General features: G+C 42.9%; 1 protein-coding gene across 5 annotated transcripts in view; it reads right to left on the reverse strand.

Annotated features, from left to right (window-relative positions):
- Nucleotides 1-17,772, reverse strand: part of cadm2a (cell adhesion molecule 2a) — a 699,381-nt gene that overhangs the window by 36,436 nt on the left and 645,173 nt on the right. The window lies entirely within an intron of this gene.

The raw sequence follows: 17,772 nt of genomic DNA on the forward strand, positions 1-17,772 counted from the left end.
GAGATCAATTGACACTCTTTACCATGGCACTTTGAGATTTATTTTAAACTGCAAAACCCTTACGCACCACTGCACTTTATATACCATGGTTGGCTGGCCTTCTCTAGTCACTCGTAGGCTCAGTCACTGGTATACTTTTATTTACAAAGCCATTTTGGGTTTACTACCTTTTTATTTGGGCATTTTTATTGTTCAGAAATGTGGTGGGTACTCTCTTCGTTCGCTGGACTTTATCCTGCTAACTGTTCCAAATGTCCGAACTGAATTTGGTAAAAGGTATTTTATGTACTCTGCGCCATCGTCTTGGAACGCCTTACAAAATACTTTTAAACTGGAAGAACTTGTTCCGATTGGTATTTTTAAATCACTGATGAAGGATTTTGAGGCTGATTCCCTGACCTGTCAATGTTTTTAATTTGCTGTTTTTGATATTGTTATACTCTTGTGAATTCAATGGTTTTTACTAGATTACTTGTAGTTTTTCATGTTGTCTGTCTGTAATTTTTGTAATGACTTGGTGCTGCCTATCTTGGCCAGGACGCTCTTGAAAAAGAGATTTTAAATCTCAATGAGCCCTTCCTGGTTAAATAAAGGTTAAATAAAAAAAATAAAAAAATAAATAACACACACACACACACACACACACACACACACACACACACACACACACACACACACACACACACACACACACACACACACACACACACACACACACACACACACACAGACACACAGACACACAGACACACCAGTGTCATACATCAATAGAACACGTTCTGTGGTGTCTTGGATCTATGGAACATGGTACTCAGTGTCTTGTATCAACACAACACTTTCCTCTGTGTCTTGGATCAATACAACTTGTTTTTCAGTGTCTAGGATCAAAAGAACATGTTATGTGTTTTCTTGGATCTATGGAACATGGTACTCAATGTCTTGGATTAATAGAACCCGTTCCGTGATATCTTGGATCAATTAAACATGTTCCCCAGTGTCTTGGATCAACAGAACACGTTATTTTGAGTCTTGGATCAACAGAACACGTTATTTTGAGTCTTGGATCTATGGAACATGTTCCGCATTATCTTGGATCAATACAACATGTTGCTCAGTGTCTTGGATCAATATAACATGTTGCTCAGTGTCTTGGATCAATAGAACATGTTGCTCAGTGTCTTGGATCAATAGAACGTGTTGCTCAGTGTCTTGGATCAATAGAACGTGTTGCTCAGTGTCTTGGATCAATAGAACACGTTGCTCAGTGTCTTGGATCAATAGAACGTGTTGCTCAGTGTCTTGGATCAATAGAACGTGTTGCTCAGTGTCTTGGATCAATAGAACGTGTTGCTCAGTGTCTTGGATCAATAGAACATGTTGCTCAGTGTCTTGGATCAATAGAACGTGTTGTTCAGTGTCTTGGATCAATAGAACATGTTGCTCAGTGTCTTGGATCAATACAACATGTTGCTCAGTGTCTTGGATCAATAGAACATGTTGCTCAGTGTCTTGGATCAATATAACATGTTGCTCAGTGTCTTGGATCAATATAACATGTTGCTCAGTGTCTTGGATCAATAGAACGTGTTCCTCAGTGTCTTGGATCAATAGAACATGTTGTTCAGTGTCTTGGATCAATAGAACGTGTTGCTCAGTGTCTTGGATCAATAGAACGTGTTGCTCAGTGTCTTGGATCAATAGAACGTGTTCCTCAGTGTCTTGGATCAACAGAACATGTTGCTCAGTGTCTTGGATCAACAGAACATGTTCCTCAGTGTCTTGGATCAATAGAACACGTTGCTCAGTGTCTTGGATCAATAGAACGTGTTGCTCAGTGTCTTGGATCAACTCAACAATGCGTCTTTATTGCTGCTCTCCCATCCTCCTGTGATATGATCTTGGAGGTGTGTGTTTGTTTGTTTTTAGGTTGCATGGGAAATTTACAATTTGCATTTCTAATACTGTATGGCTGCCAAAATAGTAGCCTCTAAGGAGAGGCACGCACGCACGCACGCACGCACGCACGCACGCACGCACGCACGCACGCACGCACGCACACACGCACACACACACACACACACACACACACACACACACACACACACACACACACACACACACACACACACACACGCACACACGCACACACGCATAGCAGATATGCACACGATCACAAACGATCGACAGTATCTCTCTCTGTCCCACATTGGACCCAGCGCTAAGTCTTTTAATTAGGTTTTCTAAATTACTACTAATTATTTAATATGATTTTATTATTTAATATAAACTAAACTAATGATTTATTTATTTAAAATAAACAGCTTTGTCTGCAGGGACATAGATTCATTATTGAATGTAAAGAACGTGACAGGAAAACACAGCAGACTGGTCGGTCAACAGAGTTACAGATGGAAAACAGATGTAATCAAGTCATTATAGGTGTGTGTTTTTTAAATGTATTTTATCTTTATTTAACTAGGCAAGTGAGTTAAGAACAAATTCTTATTTTCAATGACGGCCTACCGGGGAACAGTGGGTTAACTGCCGTGTTCAGGGGGCAGAACGACAGAATTTTACCTCGTCAGCTCGGGGGATTGGATCTAGCAACTGCTATGCATTGATCTACGATCAGCTTCCCCTCCCCGATGCTAACTAAGACCTTTCCGTTACTAGTCCAACGCTATAACCACTAGGCTACCTGCCACCTCTGTATTTGATCCAGTCGTTCCATCTCACAGAGCAACTTCACCTTGACCTAATGTGAAGCTAAACTCATTAAAAAGAAAAATATCTAATCAACGTGACCAATCAATATTGAACTACTGAACTACTTACCTAAGAACCGTTGACGCTCCGGGCTGTTCTTTCTATGAGCCTGAATTGTTCCAAGTTGTAGCTGCATTTATTTATTTCACCTTTATTTAACCTTTATTTAACCAGGTAGGGCCAGGCCAAGATAGAACAGAGTGGCGACCTGGCCAAGATAAAGCAAAGCAGTGCGACACAAAACAACAACACAGAGTTACACATAGAATAAACAAACATACAGTCAATAACACAATAGATAAAGTCTAATATACAGTGTGTGCAAATGTAGTCAGATTAGGGAGGTAACGCAATAAATAGCCCAAAGTGGCAAAATAATGACAATTTAGTAATTAAACACTGGAGTGATAGATGTGCAGAAGATGAATGTGCAAGAAGAGATACTGGGGTGCAAAGGAGCAGAAAAACAACATGGTGATGCACTGTTATGCATTGATCTAAGATCAGCTTCCCCTCCCCGATGCTAACTAAGACCCGATGTGTATCCTCTGAAGCAGGTTGGAGGAGTTAGCCAGGCGGCTTTGGTTAACTCTTGAGTTTAACTATGGATAACCAGTTATATGAACGTGGCTCAACCTTTAGCCAGGTATATTTCTATGGCAACAAATCCTTCAGAACTAACATGCTCCAGGGCAGGCTAACTCAGGGCTAACTCAGGGCTAACTCAGGGCTAACTCAGGGCTAACTCAGGGCTAACTCACGGCTAACTCAGGGCTAACTCGGGGCTAACTCTAACTCGGGGCTAACTCGGGGCTAACTCAGGGCTAGCTCAGGGCTAACTCAGGGCTAACTCAGGGCTAACTCAGGGCTACCTCAGGGCTAACTCAGGGCTACCTCAGGGCTAACTCAGGGCTAACTCAGGGCTAACTCAGGGCTAACTCGGGGCTAACTCAGGCTAACTCAGGGCTAACTCACGGCTACCTCAGGGCTAACTCAGGGCTAACTCACGGCTAACTCAGGCTAACTCAGGGCTAACTCATGGCTAACTCACGGCTAACTCACGGCTAACTCACGGCTAACTCACGGCTAACTCAGGGCTAACTCACGGCTAACTTAGGGCTAACTCATGGCTAACTCAGGGCTAACTCAGGGCTAACTCATGGTGTGTTTATACTTGTAGTGTTAAAATACATGACATTACACATTTAGTAATGACAGAATGCATTTTAAACTTAAATTAAAAAAAAAAAAAAAAAAAAAAAAAAATTATAATTAAATAAGAGCCTGTTTCACAACACAGCCTGCTGGATTGTTAATATAACTTTTCTTTGATTTAGGAACAAATTAGAATGTGGCCCTGATTGGCTCATGGCTTGATGTTTCAGCATTGTCATCAACGAAGAGTTCTGACTGGCTCATGGCTTGATGTTTCAGCGTTGTCATCAATGAAGAGTTCTGATTGGCTCATGGCTTGATGTTTCAGCGTTGTCATCAACGAAGAGTTCTGAGTTCTGAGTTCAATAACAAGCCCGCTAGACTTAGTACGGATGAAGTCTGAGCTGGAATGGGAAGCTTGCTGAAGCTCATCGATGACGTACTTCTGATAAAGTGATACATGCATCGGCGCACTGCTTCCAAGTTAGCTGCATTAGCTGCATTTCAAGTTAGCTGCATTTCAAGTTAGCTGCATTTCAAGTTAGCTGCATTTCAAGTTAACTGCATTCCAAGTTAGCTGCATTAGCTGCATTCCAAGTTAGCTGCATTTCAAGTTAGCTGCATTAGCTGCATTACAAGTTAGCTGCATTTCAAGTTAGCTGCATTCCAAGTTAGCTGCATTAGCTGCATTCAAGTTAGCTGCATTAGCTGCATTCCAAGTTAGCTGCATTAGCTGCATTCCAAGTTAGCTGCATTAGCTGCATTCCAAGTTAGCTGCATTTCAAGTTAGCTGCATTAGCTGCATTCCAAGTTAGCTGCATTTCAAGTTAGCTGCATTCCAAGTTAGCTGCATTAGCTGCATTCCAAGTTAGCTGCATTTCAAGTTAGCTGCATTCCAAGTTAGCTGCATTTCAAGTTAGCTGCATTCCAAGTTAGCTGCATTAGCTGCATTTCAAGTTAGCTGCATTAGCTACATTCCAAGTTAGCTGCATAGCGATATCCACGCAGTGCCTCAGAGCTCCACTATCAAACCTAACATCACTACTTGTTGGATGGCTGGATTCCAATAGGAATTACACATCACTTTGGAAGACAGCATAATGTGACTTATAGGCCTGATGTGGCCTGTAAACCAGGAGTTTCCTAACACCACTGTGTTATGGTATAACTACAACCCTCAAAGACAGGAAAAGTGGACATGGAAATGAAATACGCTATTCTCCTGATTGATAGACGTGGGGCTTCTTGTAGACTTGTGCTCCCTCAATAGCCACGGGAAGTAAGGGTACGGAGGGGGCTACTACTTTTGTTAGTGCACTGGGCCTTTATTACTCCTGTATGAGCGGAGGACAATACTCGTCAGCGGAGCGAAGACAACCCACCCCCACTTCCACTGTCATGGCTCCCTTGTCTCCACTGTTCAGTGCCACCTTTTGACTAGTGTTTCTAGGCTATTGTATTGTGGTGACAGTGTTGACAACAGAAATTCAATATCTCAATAAATAGCAATCTTTAAAAAAAAAAGGGCCTTGCTTTACCTGCCTGTCATGTTTCAATAAATTTAGTTTATGATTCTTTCAACAACTGTAATTATTATCCAACACATTAAATGTTAATAAATAGGCTGAAAAACAATATGGCCGCCTGGTTTCCTTCTCGCTCTTTCTTGTAAACTGGTCATCTCCGTAAACCCGTCACAAGACCCACTGGTTGATGCTTATTTATAAAACCCTCTTAGGCCTCACTCCCCCCTATCTGAGATATCTACTGCAGCCCTCATCCTCCACATACAACACCCGTTCTGCCAGTCACATTCTGTTAAAGGTCCCCAAAGCACATACATTCCTGGGTCGCTCCTCTTTTCAGTTCGCTGCAGCTAGCGACTGGAACGAGCTGCAACTAAACACTCAAACTGGACAGTTTTATTTCCATCTCTTCATTCAAAGACTCAATCATGGACACTCTTACTGACAGTTGTGGCTGCTTCACGTGATGTACTGTTGTCTCTACCTTCTTGCCCTTTGTGCTGTTGTCTGTGCCCAATAATGTTTGTACCATGTTTTGTGCTGCTACCATGTTGTTGTTATGTTGTGATGCTACCATGCTGTGTTGTCATGTGTTGCTACCATGCTGTGTTGTTGTCTTAGGTCTCTCTTTATGTAGTGTTGTGTTGTCATGTGATGCTGCCATGCTATGTTGTTGTCTTAGGTCTCTCTTTATGTAGTGTTGTGTTGTCTCTCTTGTCGTGATGTGTTTTGTTCTATATTTTTATAAACATTTTCATCCCAGCCCCCATCCCCGCAGGAAGCCTTTTGCCTTCTGGTAGGCCCTCATTGTAAATAAGAATTTGTTCTTAACTGACTTGCCTAGTTAAATAAAAAATAATAAAATACAATTCATGACCCCTTTGACCCTTTAAGGACATCCTAGTCTGGCTGATCTCTAGGGGATGACATCATCAGTTTCATAATCACACCCCCCCCCCCCCCCTCCCCAGGGGACAGAAACAGAGAGAACGAATAATTGAACGAATAAAAGACTCATTCCAGCAAATTAGACCTCCTTTCTTGCCGGTGTGTGTGTGTGTGTGTGTGTGTGTGTGTGTGTGTGTGTGTGTGTGTGTGTGTGTGTGTGTGTGTGTGTGTGTGTGTGTGTGTGTGTGTGTGTGTGTGTGTGTGTGTGTGTGTGTGCCAACGATTCCCCAAGGATTACTTAAAGTGTCTTGTGCCGTAATGAATAGAGGCAACTATTAGTTGGAATTTATATTCCCCATCAGCCTGAAGGGTGTAATGATTTCTCTGTTTCTTTCTCTGTTTCTTTCTCCGTTTCTTTCCGCTGCTGCTATAACACATGCCCCGAAGCATCTTAAATCATCAGATCAGCAATAATCCCCCCACAGGACGCCTTTTGACTCTTGCCAGGCCATCATTGTAAATAAGAATTTGTGATTAATTTACATGCCTGGTTAAATAAATGTTTTTTTTATTTTTATATATTTATATATATATTACATTGATGAGCTTTTTAATTCCTGGAGACGAGAGAAAGAGGGTTGGAGAGGAGGATGGAGAGAGAGGGGGAAGAGGATAGGGGGAATGAGGGGGGAGAGGATGGGGCGAGAGAGGGGGAAGAGGATAGGGGGAAAGAGGGTTGGAGAGGATGAGGCGAGAGAGGGGGGAGAGGATGGGGCGAGAGAGGGGGAAGAGGATAGGGGGAATGAGGGGGGAGAGGATGAGGCGAGAGAGGGGGGAAAGGATGGGGTGAGAGAGGGGGGAGAGGATGGGGCGAGAGAGGGGGGAGAGGATGGGGTGAGAGAGGGGGGAGAGGATGGGGCGAGAGAGGGGGGAGAGGATAGGCGAGAGAGGGGGGAGAGGATGGGGGGAGAGAGAGAGGGGGGAGAGGATGGGTGAGAGAGAGAGCGGGGAGAGGATGGGGAGAGAGAGAGGGGGGAGAGGATGGAGAGAGAGAAGGGAGAGGATGGGGAGAGAGAGAGAGGGGGGAGAGGATGGAGAGAGAGAGAGGGGAGAGGATGGACTAAGTGGAGGAAAAACCTACCCTCCACTAAATGTCCCCCCTCCCCACCTCCTCTCAATGCCCCCCACCCCACCTCTTCTCCTCTTCCCCTCTCTTTCCATTAAAAGCCAGATCGATGGGAAGGGAAATATGTAGTTAAGGATCTCTGAGGAATTTAAGGTATTCAGTATTCATTCCTATCTGCCTATCAAGCTCCAACAAAAGGCTAGCCCCCAAGAGGTACATTGACTAAATGAGAGAAGCCAGCAGGGTTAAGGACATAGAGAGATATATCCTTATGATCGGACATATACGAGACATTTATAATTTATGGTGACATTCTTCGGAAGCCTCTGAGTTCCGACCTCGGAATTCCAGAACATTAGTCTGTTGAAAATAACTAATCGTTATACCCTCTTCGGCTCTCCTGTCTTATATGAGGTATTCAGAGCAGAGATGAAGACCTGTGCTACGATATCTGCTCTGAGCTAACAGTCTTTTCACAGCTAGCTACTTCCTGGATTGTGTATCCTCTCGTTGCTCAGTGACACTGTTCTTAACGGGTCTTCATTTTAATTTTAAATTGAACCTTAATTGTAACTCGGCAAGTCAGTTAAAAAGAACAAATTCTTATTTACAACGACGGTCTGACCACGGGTTTAACGTGAGATGTTTCATTCGTTGATCTCGACACCACTAATAACTACAATGTCAGTCAGTTTATAGAGTCATTATTTGAACTCTCCCCCATTAGACACAGCTAGAGTCTGTCAATAATCCACCCAGTCTCTGTGACACAGCGTTATAATGATGTGGGGAATATAAAGGAAGTCTACAAGTGAAAGAAAAGTCCCTTGATGAAAGCTATAGAGTTTAAATCTGTTGTACTGTCACCTGGTTTTCCATGCTGTACTGTCCCCTGGCTTTCCATGCTGTACTGTTCCCTGGTTTTCAATGCTGTACTGTCCCCTGGTTTTCCATGCTGTACTGTCCCCTGGTTTTCCATGCTGTACTGTCCCCTGGTTTTCCATGCTGCACTGTCCCCTGGCTTTCCATGCTGTACTGTCCCCTGGTTTTCCATGTTGTACTGTCCCCTGGCTTTCTATGCTGTTCTGTTCCCTGGTTTTCAATGCTGTACTGTCCCCTGGTTTTCCATGCTGTACTGTCCCCTGGTTTTCCATGCTGTACTGTCCCCTGGTTTTCCATGCTGTACTGTCCCCTGGTTTTCCATGTTGTACTGTCCCCTGGTTTTCCATGCTGCACTGTCCCCTGGTTTTCCATGCTGTACTGTCCCCTGGTTTTCAATGCTGTACTGTCCCCTGGTTTTCCATGCTGTACTGTCCACTGGCTTTCCATGCTGTACTGTCCCCTGGTTTTCCATGCTGTACTGTCCCCTGGCTTTCCATGCTGTACTGTCCCCTGGCTTTCCATGCTGTACTGTCCCCTGGTTTTCCATGCTGTACTGTCCCCTGGTTTTCCATGCTGCACTGTCCCCTGGCTTTCCATGCTGTACTGTCCCCTGGTTCTCCATGCTGTACTGTCCCCTGGTTTTCCTAGTACAACTAGCTACAGCAGTACAATTAGCTACAGTAGTACAACTAGCTACAGTAGTACAACTAGCTACAGCAGTACAATTAGCTACAGTAGTACAACTAGCTACAGTAGAACAACTAGCTACAGTAGAACAACTAGCTACAGTATAACAACTAGCTACAGTAGAACAACTAGCTACAGTAGTACAACTAGCTACAGCAGTACAACTAGCTACAGTAGAACAACTAGCTACAGTAGAACAACTAGCTACAGTATAACAACTAGCTACAGTAGAACAACTAGCTACAGTAGTACAACTAGCTACCGCAGTACAACTAGCTACAGTATAACAACTAGCTACCGCAGTACAACTAGCTACAGTATAACAACTAGCTACAGCAGTACAATTAGCTACAGCAGTACAACTAGCTACAGTATAACAACCAGCTACAGTAGAACAACTAGCTACAGTATAACAACTAGCTACAGCAGTACAATTAGCTACAGCAGTACAACTAGCTACAGTATAACAACTAGCTACAGCAGTACAATTAGCTACAGCAGTACAACTAGCTACAGTAGAACAACTAGCTACAGTAGAACAACTAGCTACAGTAGTACAACTAGCTACCGCAGTACAACTAGCTACAGTATAACAACTAGCTACCGCAGTACAACTAGCTACAGTATAACAACTAGCTACAGCAGTACAATTAGCTACAGCAGTACAACTAGCTACAGTAGTACAACTAGCTACAGTAGAACAACTAGCTACAGTAGAACAACTAGCTACAGCAGTACAACTAGCTACAGTAGAACAACTAGCTACAGTATAACAACTAGCTACAGTAGTACAACTAGCTACAGTAGAACAACTAGCTACAGTATAACAACTAGCTACAGTAGTACAACTAGCTACAGCAGTACAACTAGCTACAGTAGAACAACTAGCTACAGTAGAACAACTAGCTACAGTAGTACAACTAGCTACAGCAGTACAACTAGCTACAGTAGTACAACTAGCTACAGTAGTACAACTAGCTACAGTAGAACAACTAGCTACAGTAGAACAACTAGCTACAGCAGTACAACTAGCTACAGTAGAACAACTAGCTACAGTAGAACAACTAGCTACAGTATAACAACTAGCTACAGCAGTACAACTAGCTACAGTAGAACAACTAGCTACAGTAGAACAACTAGCTACAGTAGTACAACTAGCTACAGCAGTACAACTAGCTACAGTAGAACAACTAGCTACAGTATAACAACTAGCTACAGTAGTACAACTAGCTACAGCAGTACAACTAGCTACAGTAGAACAACTAGCTACAGTAGAACAACTAGCTACAGTATAACAACTAGCTACAGTAGTACAACTAGCTACAGTAGAACAACTAGCTACAGTAGTACAACTAGCTACAGTAGAACAACTAGCTACAGTAGTACAACTAGCTACAGCAGAACAACTAGCTACAGTAGAACAACTAGCTACAGTAGTACAACTAGCTACAGTAGAACAACTAGCTACAGTAGAACAACTAGCTACAGCAGTACAACTAGCTACAGTAGAACAACTAGCTACAGTAGTACAACTAGCTACAGTAGAACAACTAGCTACAGCAGTACAACTAGCTACAGTAGAACAACTAGCTACAGTAGAACAACTAGCTACAGTAGAACAACTAGCTACAGTAGAACAACTAGCTACAGTAGAACAACTAGCTACAGCAGTACAACTAGCTACAGTAGAACAACTAGCTACAGTAGAACAACTAGCTACAGCAGAACAACTAGCTACAGTAGAACAACTAGCTACAGTAGAACAACTAGCTACAGTAGAACAACTAGCTACAGTAGTACAACTAGCTACAGTAGAACAACTAGCTACAACAGTACAACTAGCTACAGTAGAACAACTAGCTACAGTAGAACAACTAGCTACAGTAGAACAACTAGCTACAGTAGAACAACTAGCTACAGCAGTACAACTAGCTACAGTAGAACAACTAGCTACAGTAGAACAACTAGCTACAACAGTACAACTAGCTACAGTAGAACAACTAGCTACAGTAGAACAACTAGCTACAGTATAACAACTAGCTACAGTAGTACAACTAGCTACAGTAGTACAACTAGCTACAGCAGTACAACTAGCTACAGCAGTACAACTAGCTACTGTAGAACAACTAGCTACAGCAGTACAACTAGCTACATCAGTACAACTAGCTACAGTAGAACAACTAGCTACAGTAGTACAACTAGCTACAGTAGAACAACTAGCTACAGTAGAACAACTAGCTACAGTATAACAACTAGCTACATCAGTACAACTAGCTACAGTAGAACAACTAGCTACAGTAGAACAACTAGCTACAGCAGTACAACTAGCTACAGTAGAACAACTAGCTACAGCAGTACAACTAGCTACAGTAGAACAACTAGCTACAGTAGAACAACTAGCTACAGTAGAACAACTAGCTACAGTAGAACAACTAGCTACAGTAGAACAACTAGCTACAGTATAACAACTAGCTACAGTATAACAACTAGCTACATCAGTACAACTAGCTACAGTAGAACAACTAGCTACAGTAGAACAACTAGCTACAGCAGTACAACTAGCTACAGTAGAACAACTAGCTACATCAGTACAACTAGCTACAGTAGTACAACTAGCTACAGTAGAACAACTAGCTACAGTATAACAACTAGCTACAGTAGAACAACTAGCTACAGCAGAACAACTAGCTACAGTAGAACAACTAGCTACAGTATAACAACTAGCTACAGTAGAACAACTAGCTACAACAGAACAACTAGCTACAGTAGAACAACTAGCTACAGTATAACAACTAGCTACATCAGTACAACTAGCTACAGTAGAACAACTAGCTACAGTAGAACAACTAGCTACAGCAGTACAACTAGCTACAGTAGAACAACTAACTACAGTAGTACAACTAGCTACAGTAGAACAACTAGCTACAGTAGAACAACTAGCTACAGTAGAACAACTAGCTACAGTAGTACAACTAGCTACAGTAGAACAACTAGCTACAGTAGAACAACTAGCTACAGTAGTACAACTAGCTACAGTAGAACAACTAGCTACAGTAGAACAACTAGCTACATCAGTACAACTAGCTACAGTAGAACAACTAGCTACAGCAGAACAACTAGCTACAGTATAACAACTAGCTACAGTAGAACAACTAGCTACAGTAGAACAACTAGCTACAGTAGAACAACTAGCTACAGTAGAACAACTAGCTACAGTAGAACAACTAGCTACATCAGTACAACTAGCTACAGTAGTACAACTAGCTACATCAGTTCAACTAGCTACAGCAGTACAACTAGCTACAGTAGAACAACTAGCTACAGTAGTACAACTAGCTACAGTAGTACAACTAGCTACATCAGTTCAACTAGCTACAGTAGAACAACTAGCTACAGTAGAACAACTAGCTACATCAGTACAACTAGCTACAGTAGAACAACTAGCTACAGTAGTACAACTAGCTACAGTAGAACAACTAGCTACAGTAGAACAACTAGCTACAGTAGAACAACTAGCTACAGTAGTACAACTAGCTACAGCAGTACAACTAGCTACAGTAGTACAACTAGCTACAGTAGAACAACTAGCTACAGTAGTACAACTAGCTACAGTAGAACAACTAGCTACAGTAGAACAACTAGCTACAGTAGAACAACTAGCTACAGTAGTACAACTAGCTACAGTAGTACAACTAGCTACAGTAGAACAACTAGCTACAGTAGTACAACTAGCTACAGCAGTACAACTAGCTACAGCAGTACAACTAGCTACAGTAGTACAACTAGCTACAGTAGTACAACTAGCTACAGTAGTACAACCAGCTACACTAGAACAACTAGCTACAGTAGAACAACTAGCTACAGTAGTACAACTAGCTACAGTAGAACAACTAGCTACAGTAGAACAACTAGCTACAGTAGAACAACTAGCTACAGTAGAACAACTAGCTACAGCAGAACAACTAGCTACAGTAGTACAACTAGCTACAGTAGAACAACTAGCTACAGTAGAACAACTAGCTACAGTAGAACAACTAGCTACAGTAGAACAACTAGCTACAGTAGAACAACTAGCTACAGCAGTACAACTAGCTACAGTAGAACAACTAGCTACAGTAGAACAACTAGCTACAGTAGAACAACTAGCTACAGTAGAACAACTAGCTACAGTAGAACAACTAGCTACAGTAGAACAACTAGCTACAGCAGTACAACTAGCTACAGTAGTACAACTAGCTACAGCAGTACAACTAGCTACAGTAGAACAACTAGCTACAGTAGAACAACTAGCTACAGTAGTACAACTAGCTACAGTAGAACAACTAGCTACAGTAGTACAACTAGCTACAGTAGTACAACTAGCTACAGCAGAACAACTAGCTACAGTAGAACAACTAGCTACAGTAGTACAACTAGCTACAGTAGAACAACTAGCTACAGTAGTACAACTAGCTACAGTAGAACAACTAGCTACAGTAGTACAACTAGCTACAGTAGAACAACTAGCTACAGTAGAACAACTAGCTACAGTAGAACAACTAGCTACAGTAGAACAACTAGCTACAGTAGAACAACTAGCTACAGTAGAACAACTAGCTACAGTAGAACAACTAGCTACAGTAGTACAACTAGCTACAGCAGAACAACTAGCTACAGTAGAACAACTAGCTACAGTAGTACAACTAGCTACACTAGTACAACTAGCTACAGTAGAACAACTAGCTACAGTATAACAACTAGCTACAGTAGTACAACTAGCTACAGTAGAACAACTAGCTACATCAGTACAACTAGCTACAGTAGAACAACTAGCTACAGTAGTACAACTAGCTACAGTAGAACAACTAGCTACAGTAGTACAACTAGCTACAGTAGAACAACTAGCTACAGTAGAACAACTAGCTACATCAGTACAACTAGCTACAGTATAACAACTAGCTACAGTAGAACAACTAGCTACAGTAGTACAACTAGCTACAGTAGAACAACTAGCTACAGCAGTACAACTAGCTACAGTAGTACAACTAGCTACAGCAGTACAACTAGCTACAGCAGTACAACTAGCTACAGTAGTACAACTAGCTACCGCAGTACAACTAGCTACAGTATAACAACTAGCTACAGTAGAACAACTAGCTACAGTAGTACAACTAGCTACAGTAGAACAACTAGCTACAGTATAACAACTAGCTACAGTAGTACAACTAGCTACCGCAGTACAACTAGCTACAGTATAACAACTAGCTACAGTAGAACAACTAGCTACAGTAGTACAACTAGCTACAGTAGTACAACTAGCTACAGTAGAACAACTAGCTACAGCAGAACAACTAGCTACAGTAGTACAACTAGCTACAGTAGAACAACTAGCTACAGTAGAACAACTAGCTACAGTAGAACAACTAGCTACAGTAGAACAACTAGCTACAGTAGAACAACTAGCTACAGTAGTACAACTAGCTACAGTAGAACAACTAGCTACAGTAGAACAACTAGCTACAGTAGTACAACTAGCTACAGTAGAACAACTAGCTACAGTAGAACAACTAGCTACAGTAGAACAACTAGCTACAGCAGAACAACTAGCTACAGTAGAACAACTAGCTACAGTAGAACAACTAGCTACAGTAGAACAACTAGCTACAGCAGAACAACTAGCTACAGCAGTACAACTAGCTACAGCAGTACAACTAGCTACAGTAGAACAACTAGCTACAGCAGTACAACTAGCTACAACAGTACAACTAGCTACAGCAGTACAACTAGCTACAGCAGAGGTAAGACAGCCTTAACCCTTAACCCTTACCAAAGATACATCCTTCTGCACTACACCTACTAGCACATCCAGCAGGTAGCCTAGCGGTAACGAGCATTGGGTCAGTAACCGAAAGGTTGCTGTTTCGAATCCCCGAGCCGATTAGGTAAAAAATCTAGCGAAAATTGTGTGTGCTAAATGACTAAACATGTGAATGTAAATCCGACATTAAAACACATTTCTAAAACTAGCATTGAAACACATTTCTAAAACTAGCTTTAAAACACATTTCTAAAACTAGCAGTACGTCTAACTACAGTAGAACGTGCTAGCAGTAGACCTCGGTACAGTAGCACAAGCTAGCAGCAGACCTTGCTACAGTAGAACAAGCTAGCAGTAGACCTAGCTACGGTAGAACAAGCTAACAGTACATCTAGCTACAGTAGAACAAGCTAGCAGTAGACCTAGCTACAGTAGAACAAGCTAGCACTAGACCTAGCTACAGTAGAACAAGCTAGCAGTAGACCTAGCTACAGTAGAACAAGCTAGCAGTAGACCTAGCTACAGTAGAACAAGCTAGCAGTAGACCTAGCTACGGTAGAACAAGCTAGCACTAGACCTAGCTACAGTAGAACAAGCTAGCAGTAGACCTAGCTACAGTAGAACGAGCTAGCAGTAGACCTAGCTACAGTAGAACAAGCTAGCAGTAGACCTAGCTACGGTAGAACAAGCTAACAGTAGACCTAGCTACGGTAGAACAAGCTAGCAGTAGACCTAGCTACGGTAGAACAAGCTAGCAGTAGACCTAGCTACGGTAGAACAAGCTAGCAGTAGACCTAGCTACGGTAGAACAAGCTAGCAGTAGACCTAGCTACGGTAGAACAAGCTAGCAGTAGACCTAGCTACGGTAGAACAAGCTAGCAGTAGACCTAGCTACGGTAGAACAAGCTAGCAGTAGACCTAGCTACAGTAGAACAAGCTAGCAGTAGACCTAGCTACAGTAGAACAAGCTAACAGTAGACCTAGCTTCGGTACAGGCAGCCTAGCTACAGTACAGGCAACTCCCGCCCTTAACCGTTACAGACAGATTATTCTCCTTTCTGTATACTGTAGCACACAGGACTTCACTGCCCTGAGACTAAAAGCTTGTTTGCCAAGCTCCAAGACACACCCATCTGTCAGAACCTTGCCCGCAGCTGTTCCCCCCCCCCCCCCACCCTACGCAATCACAACAAACAAACCTCCTGCAGATTGAGTTCAATAACTACAGGCAGATGTACAGTATGGTCACATGCCGGAGGAAGCTTTGAATAGGTCCGTTGTAAATTGAGAAGAACGTAATTGCTGAATGTATGTAGATTTTCTAAACGGAGTGTTTTGATAACTTTCAAATGTAGTAACAGGTCCGTGCTGCCGTGAACCGCATCACAAGAGACATGCCAAACGGGAGACGAATAACACACATTTTTGACATCATTGATGCAATTTCAATGTTGTTTGAGTTGCTTTGTGTTTCACCAAATTACCTTGAGATAGTTTTACTGCAACACAGCTGACTCTGTATACAAGTTGCTTGACATAGGCATTTTCAACGAGCTGTCAGACAAGGAGAGCTTATGAATATAAGTTCCCTGCCCACTCAGCCTGTCGTTTCAAACTTCCTGGTAGTCAGCCATGAGAGAAAAACACTAATGTAGAGCACTACTATCCAAAACAAGTGTTATGGGTGATATTTTAGTCAAACGGTTATTTTTTACAGGGGAATCAGAGTGACCGTTCGGGACCATTCAAAGAAGAATAACTACAAATGGGTGTCTAGCACATGGACTGAACACAGAGTCTGCAGCTTACACTTCCCATCAATGCCATTGCCTACGAGGATGCAATAGACGCTCGCGTTGCCACTAGTGGCACGGTAATAGCTTCCACGATTCCACCAGGTCCAAACGTAATCTGGTACCTGCGGAATCGGCACCTTCTGGCATATTCCATTAAGATAATGTAATCCGTGGTAATCTGTAGCATCTCAGGGATGAGGACCAGCTTTTTGTGTATGAACACGACTGAGTGACAGACAGAACTCGAGGGAGTTCCGCATTAAAAGCCATTAGAATGAAAACGTTCAACTATAACTCCACGACTTACACAAAAATCCACACGATTCCACATGTTGACACATGAAAACGTGTTAAAAAATAAACACATCATGTGAATTTCAGTGTTCAGCCCTCTGAATGAACAGGCAGCCCTCTGAAACAACAGGCAGCCCTCTGAATGAACAGGCAGCCCTCTGAAACAACAGGCAGCCCTCTGAATGAACAGGCAGCCCTCTGAATGAACAGGCAGCCCTCTGAATGAACAGGCAGCCCTCTGAAACAACAGGCAGCCCTCTGAATGAACAGGCAGCCCTCTGAAACAACAGGCAGCCCTCTGAATGAACAGGCAGCCCTCTGAATGAACAGGCAGCCCTCTGAATGAACAGGCAGCCCTCTGAATGAACAGGCAGCCCTCTGAAACAACAGGCAGCCCTCTGAATGAACAGGCAGCCCTCTGAATGAACAGGCAGCCCTCTGAAACAACAGGCAGCCCTCTGAATGAACAGGCAGCCCTCTGAAACAACAGGCAGCCCTCTGAAACAACAGGCAGCCCTCTGAATGAACAGGCAGCCCTCTGAATGAACAGGCAGCCCTCTGAATGAACAGGCAGCCCTCTGAAACAACAGGCAGCCCTCTGAATGAACAGGCAGCCCTCTGAAACAACAGGCAGCCCTCTGAATGAACAGGCAGCCCTCTGAATGAACAGGCAGCCCTCTGAATGAACAGGCAGCCCTCTGAATGAACAGGCAGCCCTCTGAAACAACAGGCAGCCCTCTGAATGAACAGGCAGCCCTCTGAATGAACAGGCAGCCCTCTGAAACAACAGGCAGCCCTCTGAATGAACAGGCAGCCCTCTGAAACAACAGGCAGCCCTCTGAATGAACAGGCAGC

Source organism: Salvelinus alpinus, chromosome 24, assembly GCF_045679555.1.
Source record: "Salvelinus alpinus chromosome 24, SLU_Salpinus.1, whole genome shotgun sequence".
NCBI classification, from domain to species: Eukaryota; Metazoa; Chordata; class Actinopteri; order Salmoniformes; family Salmonidae; genus Salvelinus; species Salvelinus alpinus.